At 37.7% G+C, this 12371-nt stretch overlaps 1 protein-coding gene across 2 annotated transcripts in view; it reads right to left on the reverse strand.

Moving 5' to 3' along the window:
• THADA (THADA armadillo repeat containing) overlaps nucleotides 1-12371 on the reverse strand; it is a 292405-nt gene that overhangs the window by 164195 nt on the left and 115839 nt on the right. The window lies entirely within an intron of this gene.

The raw sequence follows: 12371 nt of genomic DNA on the forward strand, positions 1-12371 counted from the left end.
GGAGGCTCTGCTGTGCAGAATGTTCAGCAGCCTCAGTACCTTGTAGCCATTAGATGCCAGTAGTACAACACCTTACCCCCCACCCCCCCAAGCCATGACAATAAAAAATGTCTCTGGACATTGCCAAACGTACTGAGGGGGAAAAAGTTCCCTAGTTGAATCCCACTGATCTAGAGTTTGGTTATCAGAAGTATAAGCTTGGTGTGTGAGGTTCTGGGGATCTAATACCTATGAGGATTACCTTTTTCATCTTTATAAAAACTACTTTTAAACTCTGACAAGATTCTGAAATAGTTCCTCAGACTGCACAACTGACCAAAAAGCTCAAACTAAATATAGCATTTAATTAAATACTTTGTTTCCATAACTGTTAAAGAACTACTCTGAAGGGGTGACATAAATATTTCCTAACTTGCCCCATTATCAACTCTAGATGGATGCTATTAATAGAGACCCAAATTATCATATTTTTAAAACTGCAGTATACTTTACAGACACACAGCAAAAAGCTTAAATTTTTAGTGTACCAGTTGATCAGTTTTCACAAACGCATACACTCATGTAATCCACACCCCTATGAAGACTCAGAAAATTTCCATCATCCCAGAAAGTTCCCTTGTTCCCCTTCCCGGTCAACTCCCAATCCTCAAAGCAATCATGATTTGATTTCTAGCACCACAATTTGGTTTTCTCTGTTCCAGAACTTCCTATAAATGCAATAACACATTACATAATTTTTTTGTGCCTAGCTTTTTCACTCGGCTTAAAGTTTGAGATTTATCCATGTTATTCAGTGTATCAATAATTTGATGCTTTTTTATTGAGTATTATTCCATTGTATGATATACAAGTTTGCTTATCCATTCTCCTCTTGACATACATGGACTGTTTCCACTTGTTGGCTGCCATGAAGAAAGCTGCTATGACCATTCTTGTATAAGGTTTTTTTATGGACATGTATTTTCATTTCTCTTAGATAAATTTCTGAGAATAAAACTGCAGTATGTTTAATATTTTAGGAAACTGACAGTTTTCCAAAATAATTACTATAGCATTTTACACTCCCAACAAGAAGAGTGTTAGAGGCTCTACATTTTTCCAACATTTACTATTGTCTTTCTTTTTTCCATTTTAGTCATCCTAATGGGTATGAAATGGTATCTCCCTGTGATTTTGATTTACATTTCCTTGATGATTAATGATGTCAAACACATTTCATGTGCTTTGGTCACTGGTATGGCCTTTTGTGAAGTTTCTATTCAAGATTTTTGCCCATTTTTAAATTAAGTTGCTTATTTCCTTTGCCATACACATATATTGCATGTACTTTCTCCTAGTCTGTGGCTTGCCAATTTATTTTCTAAATGTATCTTGATGAACAGAAGCTTTAAAATTTTGATGAAGTCCAACAATTGGATCAATTTCTTTTCTTTTATGATTTATGATTTCTATGGCCAAAGAAATCTTGTTTATCTGAACATCACAAAGATATTCTGTTTTCATCCACAAGTTTTATACTTTTAGCTTTTATGTTAAGGTCTATGATCCATCTGAAATTAATTTTTGTGTATGGTGTGAGGTAGAGTTCAAGGTTCCTTTTTTCTACATTGGTGTATCATATTTTTAATAGGGAGATGCCATCAGGAAAGATATGTGCCTTAAATAGGAGAGATGGACCATGTTCATGGATAAGAAGATTCAATATTATATAAAGATGAAACTCTCCCCCAATTCAATGCAATTTCAATAAAAACAGTGTGTGTGTGTGTGTGTGTGTGTGTGTGTGTAACTGGACAACCACATTATAAAATGTATACAGACGTACCAAGGGCTAAGAGTAACAAAGATAATCTTGAAGGACAAGAAAGTTGGAGGACTCATCCAATCAGGTAGTTAAAAATATTATAAAACTGTAGTAATTAGGACACTGTGGTGACAAGTAGGCCAATGAAATAAAACAGAGAGCATAGCACCAAACATACATGCACATAAGAAAACTTGATTTATGAAACAGCTGTTACTACAGATGATAGTGCTATGAAGATCACTGGTGCTATGATAACTAATTATCCAGATGGATAAAATTAAAATTGGATCCCAACCTCCCACTATATACAAAATTAAATTCCAGTGACTTCAAGACTTAGAAGTAAAAGGTTAAACTGTTAAACTCTTTAAAAGACAATAAAGAATAGAATTTATTGAACAAGGCCCACAAAGTATCAACGAGTAGGGAAAAATTAATATAATCAAGTATATCAGTTAATATATTTTTTAAAATTTTGTACACCAAAGAAAAAGCATGAAGAAAATACAAAATAACATACACACAGAGTGTTTTTGGCTGAGGAAGAGTGTGAAATATGGAGACTTAAGAGACTTAAAGACTTATGAGACTAAAAAAGACTAAATATAACGTGTGGACCTTGTTTGGATCCTAATTCTAACAAACTAACTATAAAAAAAGACATTTCTACGACAATGAGGAAAATCTGAATACTGAGGAATTATTAACTTTCTTAGATGTGATAGTAACATGGCAGTATTTCTTTTTAAACTCTTATCAGTAACGCATACTAAAGTATTTATAGTAAAAATAACATGACGTCTGAGACCTCCTTTTCAGGAGGATAAGAAATGGATAAATAAAATTGGCAAAATGTTAGTAACTATTGAGGCTGAGTGATGGATATACTGGGCTTAGTTACACTAGTCTCTTTACTTTTACATGTTAAAAATTCCCTTAATAAAAACTAGTTTAAAAATAAAAAATAAAAGAATTGTACTTGGCAAGCCACAAATGGGAAAAAGTTTATAATACATCTGAGAATTACATAATTCGTGTTCAGACTATAGGAAGAACTCCAGTGAATCAATAAGTATAAGATGAATAACTCAATATATAAAAGGACAAAACCTACGAAAATACAATTCAAATAAGATAAACATTAGTGGACAATAAACAAGTAAACATAAGAAATGATGTTCAACTATACCGAGAGATCATTTTATATCTTCAAATTGGCAAAGATTTACTATAACAATTTTGAAAAATAATTTGGCATTTTCTGAAAGCCACGGATGTTTTTATTCAGTGACTCAGAAATGCTGTTCTTACATAAATGGCCTAATAAACTCTTGGACATGGACACCAGAAGGCTTGTGTATAAACATATGCATAGCAGCCATGTGTCCATCAACAGGAGAGTGAATAAACTGTGGTACACTCACACAACGGAATAATATATAGTAGTAAATCTGAATGAACTACGGATACGTGCAGCAACATAGATGAATCTCAGCGCCATAATGTCAAGTGAAAAAAGCAAGTTACAGAAGAATATGTACAATATAATCCTTCTCAAGTTTACCACAAAGCACCACTAAATCATATACCTCTAAGGGAAACAAATTTATGTGACAAAAAAAAAAAAGAAAAGCAAAGGGTAAGGGGGGATAGGGGTGGTAGATGAGGGTAAAGAGGATCAAATATGTGGTGATGGAAAGAGAATTGACTCTGGGTGGTGAACACACAATGTGATATTTAGATGATGTATTACAGAATTGTACACCTGGAATCTATGTAACTTTACTAACCATTGTCACTCAAATAAACTTTAATGAAAAAGAAAAGGAATAAATAAAAACAAAATTGACAAAAGTAATCACTTCACTCTAAGGGGGACAGAAAGGAAATGGAATTACGGAGGAACATATAAGGGGCTTCGAAAGTTATGTTCCATTCTTAAGCTAGGTGGTAGATCCAAACGTTTGTTGCATAGTTACTCTTTTAAACCATACATATATTTTATAAATTTTATTTTGTACCTATTTCATATTCAGTGAAATCAATTTATTTAAAAAAAGAAAGTCCTTACTCCATTCCAAATTACAGATCTATCGAAAACTTATTGAATATTTTGTGAAAAATGTGCTCATTTCCTCTTTTCATTTGTTAGATAACTTGATGGAAAAAAATAAATGCAAATGTTAAAAGAAACACACTAGACCCCTCCCACCCAGTACTCCTCCTCCTAAGAAACTATGCAAAAGCACCTTAGCTTTTCTTTTAAAAACCTCAGTGCCTACCAGTCCATACTTTTAGTTTGGCCTCCCACCACCCCCACAAGTACGCATATTATATATACTGTTATGCACCTTGATCAGTTTTCATCTAAACTATATCTGCAAAATCATTCAATATTAGGCACACTAATCTATTTCTTTCCATCTAATCACTGCAAAGTAATCCACTGTATGGTTGAATATAATTGATTTAATCCTTAATGATAGACCTTTTGGTTGTTACTAGGTAGTCTCTTGCTGTGAACAAACTATGACATAAGTAAATCTCCCTGTTAATAAACTGTAAACCTGGGTTTTGCAGGGTCAGTGTTTTACATAGGGAGAAAGCCAAACCATTCTACTACAGGCTATTGGTACATTTTTTACCATGTCCAAGAGGTAGTAAAGAATATCTGTTTCCATTTTTAGTAGTCACTTAAAGGTAAAACCGTTATGAGTGCAATACTAGGATCCCTGAGTATGCATATACTTGCCCGTACAGAATTTCTCCACCTACAAAATAAAGCCTGGTGAATATGATTTCTTGAGGAATCAGTCAGATATTAATTTCCAGGAGAGTAAGTCATTCCTTAATGGCCTGGTATCTCTTGGTGGAGTCAGACAGAGAAGTATTCTCACTTAAGCAGACCATATGATTGTATTCCCATGATCTAGAAATTGCCTTGATAAATAACTGGCTCTGCTGACCACAATACTGCCAGAGAAAAGGGCTCTGGAGCTACTATTCTAAAATTAAAGTCATGGTGCAGATGGTTAGCTCAGTTGGTTAAAGCACAGTGCTCTTAACAACAAGGCTGCCAATTCATCCCCACATGGGCCACTGTGAGCTGCACCCTCCACAACTAGATTGAAACAACTACTTGACATGGAGCTGATGGGTCCTGGAAAAATATACTTAAAATAAATAAATAAATAAATAAATAAATAAATAAAACTAAAGTCATTGTTTTAATTGAACTAAAGCTAATTGTCCCAAACAGCAAATTACCTTATTCAGTTACCTTAGCGAACATTTAATAACCAGTCTATCTTGGAAGATACATGAAGAAGGTACATTACTCAATTCGGTGAACATCTTAACTGTTTTGTTCTTAGTAGCTTGGGGGGTATTGACTACATCTTTTAAAAAATATTTAAAAGTATTGTGTCCATGCTTGATGGTGTAGGACTTTGAAGCATCAAATGGGCATCTGTCAGGGTTTAAGAAAAACCAAAATTATTTTCTAAGGAGAATTTTGACCTTGTTCAGATACTCTGAACACACAGGAGGTCACTCTTTATTCTAGTGTTCTGAGGCTCCCCGATATTGTTAAGAAAAGTTGATCCTATTTCTGGTTCAGCTCACCTACAAGGCCAAGGCTGCAATTTACTGCAAACACGCAGGAGTTGAGCTCCATGTCCCCGCCAGGTAGCATCATCTCAACTCGGCATTGGCCGAGGGCTACCAAAGACTTGGCTAAATATTTATGGAGTGCTGCCTGAACGATATGCAGTATTAACAATTCTTGTGTATTATAAAACAGGGCCTAAAGAGGCAACAGATAGGAGGATATCAGAATTATTTTAGGGGATTATTCAAACTTCACTCATCCCTGATTCTCCACTACACCAAAAGGTCTACAGCATCTTAAATCCAGAACTTAGGCTACTCATATATTCATTCCAGCCCTCAACTAACCAATGACTACATTTTAGGGATAAACTGAGTAGAGAATTGCTGTTTATAATAGTACCTCTATATGGAGGCAGTTCACAGTTTTGGGGCTGCCCGTATAGGTCTGTAATCTAGCCTTATTTTAAAAGGCTGAGGTCATGGAACCATTGTAGTTCATATTTGAATCTCCCTCCTCTGAATCCTGGGACATGTGAATTTTACCTCTCACTTGCTACTTAATTAAAACTGTAGTGGGATCATATTTTTCTCAAGAAAGTAGCAAATACATTTTTTAAATACCTCTATACTTCATGTTGAGTATTGTGCTAGGTCTTATGGGGGATACTGACAATATGAGGCAGTCACTGCTCGTAGAGCTTGAAATATGGTTAGGAAGGCAAGGCATATACATAGAATATAACTAATAATATAAAGGAAACCAGGGTTAAGGGTCAAATAAATGATGCTTAGAGTTGGAAACGATATCATTGGGGGCTGCAGAGGTTACGGAAAGTTTTGTGGGAAACATGGAAACCAAGATGAGTCTTGAAAAATTGATGAGTGGATTAAAAAAGATAGAAGACAGCAACTCGGTAGATAAATTGGCTGGATGAACAGAGGACCTCATGACAAGAGAAAGTAGAAGAGGTAGGATGGCATACAATTTTTAATAAATTTGAATACTAAGCTAAACAGCTTCACCTGTGTCTTATAGGCATTGAAAGCTCCTGAACAGAAAAGAGATGTGACAAGAGCAGATAGACTGGAGAGTAGAAACATGGGTGGTGACTCAATGAACAGTCATTAAATGTGTACCTTTTAACCTCAATTAGAGCATAAATATCTACAGGTAAGGGACTGTATCTATACTTCCTTGCATCTCTCTTGAAACACAGCACAGTACTATGTAAATGTCAGTGGACTGGTAAATATTTTGGCAATGAATAAATAAATAATATTAGCCAGAGAAGAAAAAAATTTAATATAGTTAACTGCAAAACTGCCTTAGGCCTTTTTTCTTCTCAGTAATTGGTATCCATCCAACTTCCCAAACCCCAAACTCTCCATGCATATAGTCAACAGGCAAATCTTGCTGTTTCTATCTACAGAGTATCTGCTGACTCTACTTCTTTCCATCCCCACTGCTGCCACCCCAAGTCTAACTGCTATTATCTTCTCTTGCCTAGATACTGTGTCAGACTCTCTCACCCGATCTCTTGGCCTCACATCTTCCCCCCTCTGTAACTCTGTTGTGATAAGAATTCTCTTTCTAAAATACAAATCTAATCATGTGATATTATGAGATTAATGGATCCCTACTGCTTTTTGAATAAAGTCTAAGCTCCTTAGCCTGATTTACAAAGTTCTGATTAATCTGACTCACTTGTCCAGTCATTTTTTTTGCCTCTCCCCCTTTCCAACCTACCCATATAGGATTTTTTTTGGTTCGATCAATATTCCATACTCTTTCTAGATCCCAGATCTTGGCAAATGTACTTTCTGCTAGGAAAACCTTCTCTCCTCCCCTATCCCTAACTCCAAATAATCCTTCAGTTTTAGGCTTAGGCCAACTTCTTCAGGGATACCTTCCCTGATGTCTCAAATCTGGATTGGGTACCTGTCACTGGTGTTACACTACAATCTCCCCATCATACCGTGTTTCCCTGAAAATAAGACCTAACCCTTGCATGATTTTTCAGGATGACATCCCCTGAACATAAACCCTAATGCGTCTTTTGGAACAAAAATTAATATAAGACCTGGTCTTATTTTCGGGGAAACACAGTAGCACTTGAAGCATGTCATATATATGGAACTTCCTATTTACTTTCTTATTTCTCCCACCAGATTATACATTCTGCGTGGGCAAAGACTGTATCTTATTTTTCCACATTATCTCAAGTACAAAGTGTGATGCTCAGTTCACAGCTGGTGTCTAATAAACAGTTGCTGAGTGAATGAAGCAAAACAAAAGGACAGAGTCCTTGATACAGTCAAGGAGAAAAGGATTTATCACTTAAGATAGTAACAGATTCATAATTTCTTAAAGCACCTCAGTAGCTATATCTGAGGACATTCAGCATCTCATGTGAATGAATAAACTGAGTATCCTGCCAGGGCTTGAAATTTTCTTAAACACAAATATATAAAGCTTGTCTCCCTGGTTTGCAAACAGTTCAATTCTAGTTCACCCACAGAAGCAAACAGGCTGATCTGTTACCTCCCCAGATATAGCAGGCCTGGGGGGTAAATTCTCCAGTGACAGGCATTTCAAACCTGTTTATCTATGTGGCCAAAAACTAGCCCGGCAACTTTATGAAAACAAGAGAAGTGGTAACCAAAAGGAAAAACTAAACCTCTTGTAAGTTCAAGCTCCTAGGAAGACAAAGAGGAGACCATCAAAAACGGTGACAGACGTAAGTGAAAACAAACAAGCCAGGATAGAGCGTAAGAATCAGATTTAACTTGGGACTGTCAGACTATACAAAAGGTGAGTTATTCCCTGTCCTCTCAGGTAAGATTATGCAGGCACAACTGATGAGAGGCCCTTGAGGAGACACAGAAGCCTCCAGAACAAATCTGCTTGTTTAGCACCACGAACAAGGTGCCAGGAGCACAGAGGAGTAGTGAGCTCTTCGAAGGCACACGCCCCTGCCTGACACAGGCAGTGTGGGACTCTCCCTGAGCCCAGCCGGGGCCCTGAACAAAGTAGCCAGGCATCAGAGGTTTACTGAATGAATGAAAACGTGGCCTGGCACTGTTTTGTTTGATTTAAAAAGTTTTTTAAAAATTATTCCAGCACTACTTGTTTGTTGGGGAAGAATCTGATAATAAAGAACATTTGGAAGAAAAACACCACACACTCACCACCCAAATGTAGCTGCCAGTCTATTTTAATGCCTATCCACACCTTTCTCCGGCTTATATTTTGCTCTATAATTTGCTTTTTACACTTAACAACATATCAAGAACATGGTTCCACGTCAATGTGAACCCATTTTAATGTAGTGGCTTCGGTGTGGCATGTTCTCTCTCTGTGCCTGTCCCATTTCTGAACACATGTCTGGGGCACTAACCCTGATGGACTCTTCCCATCTTGGCTAAGCCACCTGTGGGTGGCAGTCCCTACTCCAGCCACATTCAGAGCTACCCTTTGTCCACACACTCCACGTCTAATCTTGGCAATGCCGAGAGTCTAGTTTTCGAGAGCTTCTGAGCTTTCGCCATTTTCGTAGTCTTTGAATCCAGCCTGCCACCTAATACGTTTGAATCTAACCTAGCCTAGAAAAGACCTTCACTTGAATCAAGCTTCTGTTTCTCTTACAGACCCTGTCCTAAGATCTGCCACACATATAAAAAATTCAAATGCCAGAAGCACATGCTTTTGAGCTTAACAAAAGCATCCTGATGAAAACTATCATGCGATGAAAAGAAGCATTTGGTGAAATGTGTTAGAAGTAAAAATAAGGTCTCCCCATCCCCCAGTTCCTACATACACATTCCCCATCATTCTCAATCATCTCAGGAACAGGGATCAAGAGAATAACGCACAAAGGTAGAAAAAGAGAAAGCTAGCAAAGGCAAGCAAAAACATGCAGAACTAAGGAGTAGACAGCGGCAAAGGCATAGCTTGCACCTGGTTTGGAAAACGAAACAAAACAGAACTTATTCACAGACCATGGAGCAAACACTGTAAACCTGACTATTAGATGAAAACAAATGCTGAAGGCAAAAGCCTGGAGGTTTTCAGTTGGTATTTCAAATGGGAACCCAATAAACAATAAAAACCTAGATGCTCCCCAGATTCTGGCCTCTAAAACTACCCCAGAGGAGAGAAATCAGCTGAAGGCCTGTGTCTTCTTGCCACAATGACTGCTGATAAAAACAGCAAGTTCATCTTAAGAAAAACAGTACCCCAAATGGAAACAAACCTACAAAGAAGACAAAGCATGCCAGCCGCAGGCGGACGTACATTCACATGCGTGCACGCGCACAATCTTCAAAGGGTGATCAACTGCAAACTAACAAAACAGAAACAACTAATAACAAAAAAATCTGGGTTTGGAATCTCACAAGGAGGTCCATTTCTGACTCTGTTCCTAGAATCCTCTCCCTACCTCTGTCTGGGGCTGACAATGACATCTCTCCCTAGAGTAGTAACAATTTAAAAAGAACAAGTGATTGGACAGAAGAGATGACAGGGGTCCCAGGGTCAGAATCTCATACTCAACAAGCACTTGTAATCATTGTTATGGTTCCACCAGGAAGTCCTGTTATTAAATTTCAGGCAAAACATGTAGGAAGTTAAAGGAACGGCATCTTCCTCAGGGCCTCTGTTCTAAGTGCAATGACCGACCAGGTCTCCTGCAGTCTCATTTCCTTTCCTATCCCCTGTAGACAGCCATGACATTCATAGACTTGTTGAATGCTTTCCTAATCCTTCCCTTCAGGAACTGCTTTCCAGGTGGAGAATCTCCCAAATCACAATATTAGCCATCACTGTACTATCCCTAGGGGAGAAAGTGAAAGGTCTTGGTTCTGGAAGTGCACTGCCATTCCCCTTGTGGAATCATTAGCCAAGGGGTGGGCCTGGAAATACATTTCCACTCAAACACCCATCTCTTGAATTCCTCATGTGTGCAAGGTCCCTTTCCAGCAGCGTATATGGGTATTTTTGTAACAGAAATTTTCTTAGACAATCCCATCATCTATAAAATCTCAGAATCAGTCTATCTCTAAGAGTTAATTCAATAGTCATTTTCTAAACAGTTTAAGGTGGACTGTTTCCAAAGACAGCCAACAATAATTCTTACTACCCTCTCTAAGTGTTCATGTCCCACCCTTCAAGGGGTTGGCTGGATCGCCTCTCCCCTTTACTCTAATCTAGCCTTGTGACTTGTATCAACAGAAGGCTGTAGAAGCGACACTGTGCCAGTTCTGCCTTACGCTTCAAAAGGTACGGTAGCTTCTGTATTCACTGTCTTGAAGACTTGACTACTCTGCTAGAGAGACCCACTAGCCCTCCAGTTATTTATGCCCCCAGTAGAGGTTTTAGATAAGTGAATATGAAGCCATCTTGGTCATTCCACCTCAGCAGAGGTCTCAGATAATATAATGTAATAGCTATCTGAGTGATCCCAGATGATACCACATGGTAAAGAAGAACCACCCAACTAAACCCAAGCAACACACAAAATTGTGAGAAATAATAAACTGTTGTTATATTAAGCCACTAAATTTTGGGTTGTTTGTTATGCAGCAGTAGGTAACTGAAACACAGAACATTCAAGGTACTGAGTTAGACTCTATGGAAAAGGAAATACTAAATAAAAGGGAGGCTGATAACAAGGGACACACAAATTAACTTAACTACTATATTTATTCTCTCCCAGTTCTGGAGGCCAGAAATATGAAATCAGTATCAATGGTCCAAAATCAAAGTGTCAGCAGGGCACCTCCAGAGGCTCTTGGGGAGAATCTGATCCTCACCTAGTCTCGTCTCTGGTGGCTCTACGCTTTCCTTGGCTTGTATCTGTATTACTCGAATCTCTGCCTCTGTGGTCGCACTGCTTTCTCTCTTGTTTCTCAAATCTCCCCCTGCTCCACTCTTATCAGCAATTGCATTAGGGCCTACCCAGATAATCCAAGATAACCATCCTACCACAAGATCTTCGATTTCATCATATCTACAGACCCCTTTTCCTTACAAGGTAACATTATAGGTTCCAGGGATTAGGACCTGATATTTTTGGGGGTGATTATTCTGCCTATCACAAATTGCTAAAACAAGAGTTACGGCTCTAGGGGGCAAGATGAACACAGCTAGTTTATTCCAAGGCAGTTGTGTTTTCCAAACCTTTAAAGCAACAAACCACTTTGTTTTCAATTAGAATCCCAATATTTAAAATATAAATATAAAACAAAACCAGAACTGTTTTAGTTGAAGAAGAGTTGAGGTGAGTGGTCATCAGTTTGCCCTCCCTCTTATCCTGCACAAGCACAGGCCCTGATACACCTCATGAGCTCAAGAGGCAGTTTAGAGTTTGAAGGCTTTGAAAGACAAAGGGAAACTCAGACAGCTGTCACCCCCCCCACCTCCTTACTTCCTATTATTCCCATCTTCCCAACCTCTCTAGTTAAAGCAGTGCACTCTGTCCATCACGCCCACGATTTCCCACAAAGGTGATTTTCTATTTTTTATAACATTAACAGTTACTGTTGCTTTATTAAAACATGTTCAAGTCTGTCTTCTCTCACTAGGAAGTTAGCTCCTTGAGAACAGAAACTCTTGTTTCTGCTCTAACCCCAGTACCTAGAATGGTGCTAGCACACAGGAGACAGTAAATATCTGCTACCTTCTTACTGTTTTCTGAGCACTCCCTCCACAAATCTTGCCCCATTTAAGGTTTTCAACCACAGGGGTCTTATCCCCATCAGCCTGACTCTAAAGATAAATTATATATATATATATATACACACACACATACATACATACATATACACACATATATACATGTATATATGTATATATGTATATATATATTTATATTTATATACAATATATAACACATATATTATATATGTTATATATATAAATATATATATAATATATATTTAAAGAAACTCTTAC

This window comes from Rhinolophus sinicus, linkage group LG05 (genome assembly GCF_036562045.2).
Source record: "Rhinolophus sinicus isolate RSC01 linkage group LG05, ASM3656204v1, whole genome shotgun sequence".
NCBI lineage: Eukaryota > Metazoa > Chordata > Mammalia > Chiroptera > Rhinolophidae > Rhinolophus > Rhinolophus sinicus.